Source organism: Anabrus simplex, chromosome 2, assembly GCF_040414725.1.
Source record: "Anabrus simplex isolate iqAnaSimp1 chromosome 2, ASM4041472v1, whole genome shotgun sequence".
Taxonomy (NCBI): Eukaryota; Metazoa; Arthropoda; class Insecta; order Orthoptera; family Tettigoniidae; genus Anabrus; species Anabrus simplex.
In genome coordinates, this window is record NC_090266.1 from 138,192,450 (window position 1) to 138,206,691 (window position 14,242).

General features: G+C 42.5%; 1 protein-coding gene across 3 annotated transcripts in view; it reads right to left on the reverse strand.

Moving 5' to 3' along the window:
* The window catches only part of LOC136862706 (b(0,+)-type amino acid transporter 1), a 453,749-nt gene that overhangs the window by 50,832 nt on the left and 388,675 nt on the right, over window positions 1–14,242 (reverse strand). The window lies entirely within an intron of this gene.

Here is a 14,242-nt window from a genome sequence, read left to right on the forward strand (position 1 = left end):
GCTAGAAATTTAAGAATGTCAGGAGGGCTGGTATGTGGTCAAAATGGCACGTGTAACTCACCACCATTGGGGGTGTGCCTGAAAATAGCTGCACCATCTCAGTATGAGGACACAAGTTTATTTTAGTGGTCAACATGAGCAATTATTTTGAAAAAGTAATCATATACCATAACAGTGATAGCTACAACTATAGGAAAACTCAAGTAGCTGATGTATTTGGGTAGTAGTGTTGGCTACTGAGCGTATGATTCGAAGCAGTGTATCGATTCATTAAAATGTCTGAGTGAATCAGATCGTAGGAACGGCGAGCTCATGGCACGTGATTCAGCTGACTAGCAGCAGACAGTTGTTGGGTGGTGCCACATTCACGGATCAATGAGACACAACACACACATGGTTCATTATTGGAACAGTGGACATTCGCAGGGAGCTGAACTCTACTCCAGTAAATACATCTTTGATATTTAAAATCAACCTTGTCAATATTGAAGATTTATTTTATTAATTATTTGTTATCACCTCATGCACCATAAATGTTTTCAGGACCTTACTGTCCTCTTCCTCAGTGATTTTTTCACACTACCAAGCATCTCTTGGACCCCATTACTTATTATTACACATCAAACACCAAAGTTCTAAACATCTCTTAATAGAAATCCAGTATGTGTCATAATTAAAATAAAATATACGAGGTAGGATCAAATATAAACGGGAATTATATTTTAAAATTGATTGCATCAACCAAACAAAATACACATGGAGATCACTTTTATACATAGCGTCCTGCCTTTGATACACAATTTCTCCATCGTATTGGTAAGTTTTTATGCTGTCCTGATAGAAATAAGAGCGACATGTGCTGAGCCATTTGTGCACAAACTCTTCTAAACTTGCATCATCGTCGAATCGCTGTCCTCCTAGGTCTTGTTTGAGTGATCCAAACAAATAGTAGTCTCAGGACGATAAATCTGGACCCTACGGAGGGTGTTCCAGAGTTGTCCAGTGAATTTCCTCCAGTTTTTTCCGCGTTAAAGAGGCAGTATGCGGCTTTGCATTGTCATAGATAAGAATGACGCTGCGGATCGCTTGCCGGCGTCACTTGTTGCGATATGCAGATTTTGCTTCATCCAAAAGGCGACAGTAAGAGGCTGCATTAATTGTCCTTTTTTCGTGAAGAAAACCCATCAGCAAAACGCCTGTGGAATCCCAGAAAATGGTTGCAAGCACCTTTCCAGCAGATGGTCGTGTTTTGACCATGACCGGACATGCTTCGTCGCCACTCCATGCTTGCTTGCTTTGACTCTAAGGTGTAATGATGCACCCAACTTTCATCATAAGTCACAATACGACGCAAGAAGTCCTCCCCTTCCTCCTCGTAGCGACGCAGCAGTCTGTGACAAACTTCCTGGCGTAAAGTCTTTGTTCCTGGTTGAGGAGACGAGGAACCCACCTGGCAGACGATTTTCTGAAATGGAGTTCATCTCGGATGATGATTTGAACACTTCCGTAACTTATTCCTACAGCTAAAACAATTTGAAAAAAATATTTGCCGATCTTCACCAATAATGACACGAATGGCAGCAATGTTGTCTGCAGTTATGCTTGTCCGCGGTCTCCTTTCATGAGGTTCATTTTCCACAGCTTCTCTTCCTGCCATGAATTTTTTAGTCCACTCATACACTCGAGTCTGCGAAAATGTTTCTTCCCCAAACTGTGTGTGGAGCCGTCTCAAAATTTCGGAAAGTTTGGTGCCCTCTTTTGCGAGAAATTTTATAATGATGTGTTATGCAACAGGCGTGTGCACCTCTTGCTCACTCATGGTGTACTGAAGCAGCCCAGCTCTCCACCGTCGTTCGCACGCGCAAACTCCTTCTCCAGGGACCCCCAACAACATCCTAGCAAAGCCCCGCCTCAGAACTATTACAAACAGCAGCGGTACATTCAAATTCCCGTTTATATTTGATCCGCCTTCGTATCATAAAAGTCACAAAAATATACTAAAACTACACTATACAATTTATAATCTTCTTAAAATGTCATTCTTGTCTATTGCCAATATATATATATATATTAAATCAGTGTCACTTAAAATTTTTACCAAAAACTTCCAGTTCAGAGTTCACATCAGTTAAATGTTGCTGGCATCCATCTGTCATCGAGAATCCCTAGAGTTGTAGCTCTTCACTCCAAACTAAATGAATATGCTGTTATCCATACATAAACATAATTGGCCTTGATCTTAACATCGGATAACATATCTGTTAGTAGACCACCGATATCAGGATCAATATCTTTATCCGCTATTTGCAATATGGACAATGATTATTTTGGACATTCAAATCTGAAACTATGTCAGTTGTCTTTTCAAAATTGAATGCATGCACTTTGCCCTTGATCTCCCTTGGTTGTCAACCGAGTCAAAACAAATCAAACCACGATGGTAAAGTTAATAATCTCGGGGGCTGAACTTGCACTATGGGTGAGACATACAGAACCTTGGCTCACTGAAAGAATTGTATGCTATATCGGACTCTCGTTCTCAGCTCATTTGAAAACCACACTCACTATCATTCACTCTCTTCTTGTTACCAGAAGGTTTAAGACAACAGCCGGATTTATTTGCAGTTTTAATAAGGTAGTCAAAACTTAATTTCAAAGTAGGTAGTAAGTACGTAGGCTATAAGGTTATTCAATTTAGTGTAATGAATCTTAGTATTATAACTTACTTGGCATTCGACAATTAATTCATCTCAGGACTCTAGCTTACTCTACGACTATGAGTCATGCTCATTACCACTCAAAATGATCTGTTTTATATTGGAAAGAACTACTCAATATTCTCGCATCAGTACACAAGACTTCAATCATCGAATCATGAGATCGTCGGTGTACACGGAGAGCGAGTAAGTGAGCCAACGGACGCAATAACTTAACTAAAAAGATGTTAAATCAGACAACTGTGGATGTAGTGGAAGTTCTTTGAAATCATGTAATGAAATACTAGACAAACAATTGATAGATAATTTGATAGACAATTTGTCCTTGGTTTTACCCAGACTGTGAGCAATTTTAGTGACGATGCAAAACACGGTTTTTATATTGTGTTTCCGTAGGACCTTGGTAATTCGATTTGTGTTGTTGTGAATGTAAGGCAGGTAGGTAGTTCCCTTCACTTCTTCCTTCTGTGAGCTATGCTTGGTCGTTTCTCTGGGATGCAAATCGCTGTAAACTTTGACTCGGTCAAAGCTTGCTTGCTTCTCCTTGATGTCCTGCTGCTGCTGCTGGCACTCTGCTAGGGAAACAACTGCATCATCTTGACCAGAGGTGGATGGTGGACGAATCTCTCAATCCCCGGTGCCGTATAGCTGTCGACCAAGGAACAGCTCCGCTGGGGAATAGCCAATGACCCAGTTGATGCGTCGTTGAAGGGCAAAGAGTGACTGCGGTATCTGACGGTCCCACAGTCGATGTTCATTGTCTACTAGGTGGACCCGTAGTATCCTTTTCAGCTCCTGGTTCCGTCGTTCCGTTAGATTGGTCCTTGGATTGTAGATAGGTGTGGTCCAGTGCTCCATACACAATTCTGTCATCATTTGCTTCCACTTCTTTTACGTGAACTGACTCCCGATGTCTGACAGAATGCACCGTGGATAACCGTAGCGGCTGAATACCTCATCTTGTAGAAGGCTAGTGATGCGTCCCGTCATGGCTTCTGGTATTGGAAAGGCCTCAATCCATATTGTGAAGAGGTCAGTGATTACTAGCAGTCCTGTTTTACACCGTAGTTTCCTAGGGTAAGGACCCATCAAGTCCAGGGCTATGACCTCCGAAGGGCACTGCAGCCGTCTTCCTCGCTGACTGGAATCTGCCTTACTGTTACTCGCTTTGGTGCAGGCACAGATATAGCACCCCTTCACATGTCCAGGATGTCTTTCCGCATGTTGACCCAGAAGAAACTTCGTCGGATAGACTGATACGTCTCTTTGCCTCCTGGATGTCCGGCTTCAGTGCTGTCATGGAACTTCTCGTGGATGTCTGTCGTGTGCTGTCTGGGGATCACCACAACTATAGGCGTGTCGGAGAGGTGAGATCTGTACATCAATAATCCTCCGTCAACTCGGAAGTTCTTGTAGCACATCTTGAATTCCCTTGGGACGAGTTGACTCTCGGTGTAAAGCTAGTCCTTCCTTACTTCCAAGTAGCCTCTGAATTTTCCCATGACCCACTCCACGGCTAAGGCTTCCTTCTCGTCAGTGCAGTAGCGTTGTTCGGTGGGGAATAGCTTTCTGCTGGCATACTCGATGAAGTCAGTTCCTCCGTCATTTCTCTCCTGGAATAACACTGCTCCTAAGCCGGAGTCGCTGGCGCCTTTCTGCAGGCATATCTTCCGTTGAGGGTCGGGGTGGGCTAGACCGGGATCGTTGCATATCGCAGCATTAATGTCTTGGTATGCTGCCTCTTCCTTGATGGTCCACCGGAACGGGTGGTTGTAATGGAGTAGATCGGTGAGTGGTATTAACTTCTCTTCAATGGCACGAAGCTGCTATACCATCCACGCAAGCCAAGGAACTGACGTACTCGCCGCTTGGTCCACAGGCGATCAGCTTCTTCGAAAACTCGATTATTCTCCGGTTGTCTTTCTAAGCCTTCAGATGTTAGCACACGGCCAAGATATTCTACGCGGGACTGGGCGAAGTGGCACTTCTCCAGTTGGCAAGTCAATCCATGAATCTTCAGTCGTTCCAGTACTTTCCTGAGATGTACTATGTGTTCCTGAAAACTCTTGCTCTGAATTAAAATGTCGTCGAGATACACTTGGCAGAAATCTCCAACATAACCTGACAATACGTTATACATCAGTCGCATCAATCAATCAATCAATCAATCAATCAATCAATCAATACTGATCTGCATTTAGGGCAGTCGCCCAGGTGGCAGATTCCCTATCTGTTGCTTTCCTAGCCTTTTCCGAAATGATTTCAAAGAAATTGGAAATTTATTGAACATCTCCCTTGGTACGTTATTCCAATCCCTAACTCCCCTTCCTATAAATCAATATTTGCCCCAGTTTCTCCTCTTGAATTCCAACTTTATCTTCATATTGTGATCTTTCCTACTTTTATAGACGCCATTCAAACCTATTCGTCTACTAATGTCAATCCATGCCATCTCTCCGCTGACAGCTCGGAACATACCACTTAGTCGAGCAGCTCTTCTTTTTTCTCTCAATTCTTCCCAACCCAAACATTGCAACATTTTAGTAATGCTACTCTTTTGTCGGAAATCACCCAGAACAAATCGAGCTGCTTTTCTTTGGATTTTTTCCAGTTCTTGAATCAGGTAATCCTGGTGAGGGTCCCATACACTGGAACCATACTCTAGTTGGGATCTTACCAGAGACTTATATGCACTCTCCTTTACATCCTTACTACAACCCCTAAACACCCTCATAACCATGTGCAGAGATCGGTACCCTTTATTTACAATCCCATTTATTTGATTGCCCCAGTGAAGATCATTCCTTATATTAACACCTAGATAATTACAATGATCCCCAAAAGGAACTTTCACCCCATCAACGCAGTAATTAAAACTGAGAGGACTTTTCCTATTTGTGAAACTCACAACCTGACTTTTAGCCCCGTTTATCAACATACCATTGCCTGCTATCCATCTCACAACATTTTCGAGGTCACGTTGCAGTTGCTCACAATCTTGTAACTTATTTATCACTCTATAGAGAATAACATCATCCGCAAAAAGCCTTACCTCCGATTCCACTCCTTTACTCATATCATTTATATATATAAGAAAACATAAAGGTCCGATAACACTGCCCTGAGGAACTCCCCTCTCAACTATTACAGGGTCAGACAAAGCTTCACCTACTCTAACTCTCTGAGATCTATTTTCTAGAAATATAGCAACCCATTCAGTCACTCTCTTGTCTACTCCAATTGCACTCATTTTTGCCAGTAGTCTCCCATGATCCACCCTATCAAATGCTTTAGACATGTCAATCGCGATACAGTCCATTTGACCTCCAGAATCCAAGATATCTGCTATATCTTGCTGGAATCCTACAAGTTGAGCTTCAGTGGAATAACCTTTCCTAAAACCGAATTGCCTTCTATCGAACCAGTTCTTAATTTCACAAACATGTCTAATATAATCAGAAAGAATGCCTTCCCAAAGCTTACATACAATGCATGTCAAACTTACTGGCCTGTAATTTTCAGCTTTATGTCTATCACCCTTTCCTTTATACACAGGGGCTACTATAGCAACTCTCCATTCATCTGATATAGCTCCTTCGGCCAAACAATAATCAAATAAGTACTTCAGATATGGTACTATATCCCAACCCATTGTCTTTAGTATATCCCCAGAAATCTGATCAATTCCAGCCACTTTTCTAGTTTTCAACTTTTGTATCTTATTGTAAATATCATTGTTATCATATGTAAATTTTATTACTTCTTTGGCCTTAGTCTCTTCCTCTATCTCGACATTATCCTTGTAACCAACAATCTTTACATACTGCTGACTGAATACTTCTGCCTTTTGAAGATCCTCACATACACACTCCCCTTGTTCATTAATTATTCCTGGAATGCCCTTCTTGGAACCTCTTTCTGCCTCAAAATACATATACATACCCTTCCATTTTTCACTAAAATTTGTATGACTGCCAATAATGCTTGCCATCATGTTATCCTTAGCTGCCTTCTTTGCTAGATTCAATTTTCTAGTAAGTTCCTTCAATTTCTCCTTACTTCCACAGCCATTTCTAACTCGATTTCTTTCCAGTCTGCACCTCCTTCTTAGTCTCTTTATTTCTCTGTTTTAATAAGGTGGGTCTTTACCATTCCTTACCACCCTTAAAGGTACAAACCTGTTTTGGCATTCCTCAACAATTTCTTTAAACCCATCCCAGAGTCTGTTTACATTTTTATTTACCGTTTTCCACCGATCATAGTTACTTTTAGAAACTGCCTCATACCTGCTTTATCAGCCATATGGTACTGCCTAACAGTCCTACTTTTAAGACCTTCCTTTCTATCACATTTATTTTTAACTACCACAAAAACAGCTTCATGATCACTAATACCATCTATTACTTCAGTTTCCCTATAGAGCTCATCTGGTTTTATCAGCACCACATCCAAAATATTTTTCCCTCTGGTTGGTTCCATCACTTTTTGAATCAGCTGTCCTTCCCATATTAACTTATTTGCCATTTATTGGTCATGCTTCCTGTCGTTCGCATTTCCTTCCCAATTGACATCTGGCAAATTCAGATCTCCCGCTACAATCACATTTCTTTCCATGTCGTTTCCCACATAGCTGACTATCCTATCAAATAATTCCGAATCCGCATCAGTGCTACCCTTTCCCGATCTGTACACTCCAAATATATAAAGTTGCCTATTATCTTTAGAAATGAGCCTTACACCTAGAATTTCATGTGTCTCATCTTTAACTTTTTCGTAGCTTACAAATTCTTCTTTCACCAGAATGAAAACTCCCCCTCCCAACTTTCCTATCCTATCTCTTTGGCAGGAGCAATCTTCAATAAAAGTGCACTACTGTAAACTGGTACAATCCTCTCGGTGTCATGAAGGCGGTCAGTGGTCTAGAACTTTCCTCGACCTCCACTTGCCAGTATCTGGATTTGAGATCCAGCGTGCTGAAAATCCTAGAACCACTTACTTGTTTCAGCGAGCCTTTCAGGTCAGGCATTGGGTAGGCGTCACACTTCTCCTTCAACCTGCGGAATACCACATACATTTGATACTCCCCATTCTTCTTTTTCGGTAGGACGATAGATGAAGTCCAACAGGATGTAGAGGGTTGGATGAGACCTTGCCCTTCCATCTCTTGAATCTTCTGAATGACGAAGTTGCACTTATCCGGATTGATTGGATATGGACGTTGCTTGATGGATGAGAGAGTGCTGCATACAATGGGGTGCGATACCGTGGTAGTCCGTCCTATTTTATTGGTAATGACTTCCGAGAAGTCCCTTAAGGCGCGTCTCAGCTCCTCTTCTTCACTTGGATGAAGATGCCTTAACTGCGTTAACTGGATATCTCCCAAGTCTGCGTCGACTTCCGCATCCTTGTGATTCCGGAGATTTCCATCATGCCAGGCGACCCTCAGACGTTTGTCCTTTCCCAAAAAGACTTCATGAGCTGCATAGTCTAGGATCGCCTTGTATTCCACCCGAAAATCATGACCTAATATGATGTCAGGTATTAGGTTCTGAATCACTGCAACGTCAATTACATTAGGCATGTCCATGCATTTAGCGGTTCGGTTAGTCTGTCCTGAAATGGAATAGGTTGCCCTGTCCGCTGCTCCCATTACCCTTCCGAGATGGTGAGCCTCCATGTGCGGTAGTAATTTGGCAACAGTCCCGTTGACAAATGAATGGCTTGCTTGGCTGTCGAGTATGGCTGAAAAATTATCGTTGCCTCTCCTTAAGAAGATAGCTGGGTAGGGTTGGCCTATTCTGCTCACAATCTGTCCAATCCCTCCCCTATTTGACCATGGTTGCTTGTCTGTCGTGTTCTGAGGCGTATTCCCATTCCCGGTTCCATACACCCTCAACCCAGAATTTGCCGGACCTAGTTTTCCGACGTCAAGGCTGGGCACTTGTTCTTCAGATGTCCCATTCTTCCGTACTGGTAGCACTTACAAACTGCACTGGTCTCTTCCGTAGCTTTGCTCTTGTGTTCCTCCAACTGGACGATGATTCTACGTAGATCATCAAAGGATCTCGGTTGTTATACTTTCACTAGGGGTCGAATCTTATCGTGGAGTAGCTCTGTGATGTTTTGTAAGATCTCGTTCTCGATTCCTTCCGGTGCAGACGCTTCAAGAATTGGTACTTCTGTAGGAGGAAGGCGCTAGCTGTCATGCCATTGGGTTGTGCCTCAGTCAGTTAGGTACCCTTTCACGCTGTTCTTCACCCCTTCGGAATTAAACCTGGGAAGGAATTCCCTCTTGAAGTCCGTCCAGTTTAAATTTAAGACCTTCAATTTGTTCCACCAAGTAGCGGCCTGCCCTTTTAATCGCGGTGTGACGAGTTGCACGAAGATGTCCTCTGGTAGATTAGTATTTCCTAATAGACTGACCGATCCCTCGACGAAGCTAGTCGGGTTCTCTTCCAGTCAGCCGTAGTATTCCGGAAGGCTCTCTATAATCACGTTCGGGTCTAGGTGTCCTGTATTGCCGGTTAGGTTTGAGGGTTAGAGGTGTGGCGATATGTCCTGTTTGAGTTTATCTATCTTGTACTGTTTGAAGGATGCTTTCCCTTATACTTTTGCATATCTCCGTTTCTGGTCGAAAGCCGGTTTTCTATCCTTCCTTAAACAGCAGAAATATGGCTCCCGAAATTTCCCTCAACGGCGGAGATACGGCTTTCAACCTGTTGCTTTATGCCGGAAATCTGGATTTCCTCCTCGTCCTTGAGGTTTGAGATGTCCCCTTCCAGCTGGCTTACCCTACTATTGGTCTGTTGAACTTCTCCCAGTTTTGACCTGGTGTCCGATATTTGGGATGAAATGTTGTCATTTACGGTTGAAATTTTCGATTCTAGGCCCTGCTCTACTTTGTATACCTGCGTGTACACTTGTGATTTGTCCGGTTTAAACTGTATTAGCTTGAGAATTTTCGTCTGAAATTTTGTCATTTACGAAATCTGGTCTGCAATCTGTACTGTTATGGCGGAATTGACGTCTGAAATTTTGTCTGAAAGTTTGTCATTTACTTTCGAAATCTTGTCTGTTAGGGTGCAATTGAGTGTCTGTATCATGTTCGTTAACATAGAATACATTTTTGTTATATTTACCTCTTCTTCTGATGTTTCGTCCGGATCTTCGTCGACCTCGATGAATAACTTTTCGGAATCTTGTCCTTTATCGACGAGATCTTCCCGTAACCGCGTCAGCAGCGATGTCTTCTTGCCGTTCGTCGGAAGATTTATCTTGGTGAGTTCGTCTTTTAGTTGTTGTGCGGACATATTTTCTAGTATCACTTGCATTTTTATCTATCTCGCACTTACATCCGTAATCACTCGTAAATTCTTACGTTCTCGTCACGGTCGCCAATGATTGATCCACAAAGACGCGCACAAAATGCTGCCAGTTGCGTACATTCGTTTATTTTCTACTTAACTTCACATTAAACACACACATCAACCATCCATCATTTTTAACAACTGCCTATCACGAAGCACAAGGACACTAACAAGGGAACATCGGCAATGGGTAAGTCGCCGATCGCGATGAAACTTGGAAAACACATTGAGGTACACGTAAAAACGATGTCGGCATCAATTTTGGGTGCCAACATTCATTACGGCGTTAACTACGGGGCCTAAAATTCCGCGCGATCAGCGATGAATACCTGCTGGCCAATGCTAAGCTGGCACACTGCGTACCTGGAGACGCGCCTCTGCACCTCCTCCCCTCCACGCTTCAATTGGTTCGCCACCGCACGTTCCCCTTCTCCCCGCGCTTGCCGGCTGCTTAGCTGTTTAACGGGACCGACTCTATACTTTGCTTCGTTTCGTACTGTAATTATTGAAATCCTTTAAATTACGTTCCGTTTCACACATAATGATAATAAATAACCTACACTAATATACCCAGATTTTATTCAAATGTTATATTTTAATTCCTGCTAATTCCGGTGAGTTGTCACATTCGTGGGTACAACTCCGAGTTAAGTACCACCGGGCGTGGTGAAACGTGGGATGGGGTACCACGTCCTACCTACGCTTAAATTATTATTTACTTCTAAAACGCCTTAAAGCTGTCGATAGTGTCCTTTAGAGTGGACATACATATGGAATTAATTAAATTAAGTCACCCACCCCTAAATAAATCTCCCACCTTTAAACAACGTTAAATACCTTTTTATGTAAAGAAATTACGTGCCCGGGTAGAGGATCTCAATGAATGTAATGAAATTCGGTACCTCGGGATATCAAAACCTGGTTATAGGTCCAGATCTTCTTTTTATGACCCCTTTCCCCACCCATTTTGTGTATGCTACTAGTTGTGCCATAACGAAACGACATCGCGGACGACGACAACAACAACAATTATAAACCCCGAATTTGAAACTACTGGTATTTTCCATATTGCGTACTCTGGTATAAGGAATAGGCCTATAGGTAGAATGTTTTTATTTGTGCTTGTACTGAACGATTTATTGATGTTTTGCTGTGACAGGCACAACACATTTCAATTGCAGCAATGGTTGTCGAATATAAATAAATTTAATGCATAGACAACTTCGATATGAGTATGACATGGAATGTAGTAAAGTTTGACGTAATTAGATAAGCCTTGGAAAATAAAAAAAGATGTGCATTTATATATGTAGTAGATATACAGTAATCACAGGCAGACCTATAGTCTTACTGTACCGGTACTTTTGCGTTATAGCTGACGAAGGTCTATGTATTCAACAAGTACCGATATTAAAATATCGCACTACAGTCTTCTGGGTATAATGGCAGTTACATACGCGAAAAGTTAAATGGCTATTTTACGAACTAGTACAACAAAAAACAATTACAAGGCAACACAATAAATGACTCCGTATATATTACATCGGGCAAACTCCCCGTCAATAACTGATAGTAAACAAAAACAATCTTTGGTCTATTCGAAACATTAAAAACTAATGAAAAGAAAACCGAAACAAAACACACTTAACAACAGGCACAATACTTTTTATTTTGCTAATTGCTTTACGTCTCGCCGACACAGATATGTCTTATGGCGACAATGGGATAGGAAAGGCCTAGGAGTTGGAAGGAAGCGGCCGTGGCCTTAATTAAGGTACAACCTCAGCATGTGCCTGGTGTGAAAATGGGAAACCACGGCAAACCATCTTCAGGGCTGCCGACAGTAGGATTCGAACCCACTATCCCCCGAATGCAGTCTCACAGCCGCGCGCCTCCAACCGCAAGGACAACTCGCCTGGTGCAAACGTTTTCATAAACATTTCAGAAAACGTAAACTGACTAATACAACGTGGAAATTACAAAGGAGAGATATGACGAAGGCTGATAGAGTACGCAAAGTGTAGCACCGGTTCTCTTCGACAGCTAAGCGGCCGGCGAGCGCGGGGAGAAGGGGAACGTGCGGTGGCGAACCAACTGGAGCGGGATGGGGAGGAGGTGCACATGTCTCCAGGTACGCAGTGTGCCAGCTTAGCATTGGCCAGCAGGTATTCATCGCTGATCGCGCGGAATTTGAAATGTCGCAACTTTTAGGCCCCGTAGTTAACGCCCTCGTGAATGTTGGCACCCAAAATTGATGCCGACATCATTTTTACGTGTACCTCAATGTGTTTTCCAAGTTTCATCGCGATTGGCGAATTACCCATTGCCGATGTTTCCTTGTAAGGCTGCCTTCTTGAACACTTGACTGCTGATTGCCACTTAACATGTCAGGATAAACACAACACGAGTTCACAAGAATAACTCCTGTGAAACGAAAACTTCACTTCACCGTCGGGACTGTCTCTTTATATACTGTAGGTTGTCTGGCCAGGCTTCTAGAAGGACATGTCACATCATACCTTCTAGTAAATTCCAGAGTGCCGAATAGCATAGTCATAATGTAAAGAACATTCTAAAACCATCTAGTCTCAAGGATACGTTATTCTGGATGTTACAGTATGTTGCACAATGTTACTGTGGATTATACATCATATATACAGGTAATAATAAATTATATAGTATTAAATACAGGTTCCTACATTAACTAAACTCATATAAATATGTACATATAGCACATGTTTCATGACATAACCTCACTACTACGTAAATAATAATAATAATAATAATAATAATAATGATTCGAGCTTCATACTTGCCTTATTTACCCATGGGTTAATGAATATTGTTTTCAAGTTATATCAGTTTATTACACTTGCGTTAAGTTCCTTATGGGGATCACTGTATGTACCTAGGTGTTAATATCAGGAATGTTCTTCTTTGGGGTAATCACATAAATAAACCAAACCAAACCAAACCCCATGGCACTACAGCCCTTGAAGGGCCTGGGCCTACCAAGCGACCGCTGCTCAGCCCGAAGGCCTGCAGATTACGAGGTGTCGTGTGGTCAGCACGACGAATCCTCTCGGCCGTTATTCTTGGCTTTCTAGACCGGGGCCGCTATCTCACCGTCAGATAGCTCCTCAATTCTAATCACGTAGGCTGAGTGGACCTCGAACCAGCCCTCAGGTCCAGGTAAAAATCCCTGTCCTGGCCGGGAATCGAACCCGGGGCCTCCGGGTAAGAGGCAGGCACGCTACCCCTACACCACGGGGCCGGCAATCACATAAATGGGATTGTTTATAAAGGTACAGATCTCTGCACATGTTTATGAAGGTGTTTAGGGGTTCTAGTAAGGATGTAAAGGAGAGGGCATATATGTGTCTTGTAAGATCCCACGTAGAGTATGATTGCAGTGTATGGGACTCTCGCCAGGATTACTTTATTTGAGAACCATAAAATCTACAAAGAAAAGCAGCTGGATTTTTTTCTGGGTGATTTTCGACAAAAGAGTAGCGTTACAAAAAATGTTGCAAAGTTTGGGCTGGGATGACTTGGGGGAAAGTAGACGAGCTTCTTGTCTACGTGGTATGTTCCGAGCTGTCAGTGGAGAGATGGCGTGGAATGACATTAATAGATTAATAAGTTTGAGTGGTGTCTTTAAAAGCAGGAAAGATCACAATATGAATATAAAGTTGGAATTCAAGTGGACCAACTGGGGCAAATATTCGTTTATAGGAAGGGGAGTTAGGGATTGGAATAACTTACCAATGGAGATGTTCAGTAAATTTCCAATTTCTTTGAAATCATTTAAGAAATGGCTAGGAAAACAACAAATAGGGAATCTGCCATCTGGGGTACTGCCCTAAATACAGATCAGTTGTGACCGAAGTGTTCAAGTGTTAAGTGCTCAGTGTATTGTTCCAATGCCGTTTTCATTACGTGAGTGTGTGCATATACATAATACCTTCATTAAGTAAGGAAATCTTGTGCGAAAACACGCGCTGGCCGCGTTACGGCAAAGTACTTGGCGAGAGCCAGGCTCACAGCGCAGACGACCGGGCGAGTGAGAATATCCGAAATGTCCCAATATATTAATGATATTTCTTCTCAACTGAATGATGCAAATATGCCCTTTATGCTGACGGCCTTCAAATATAC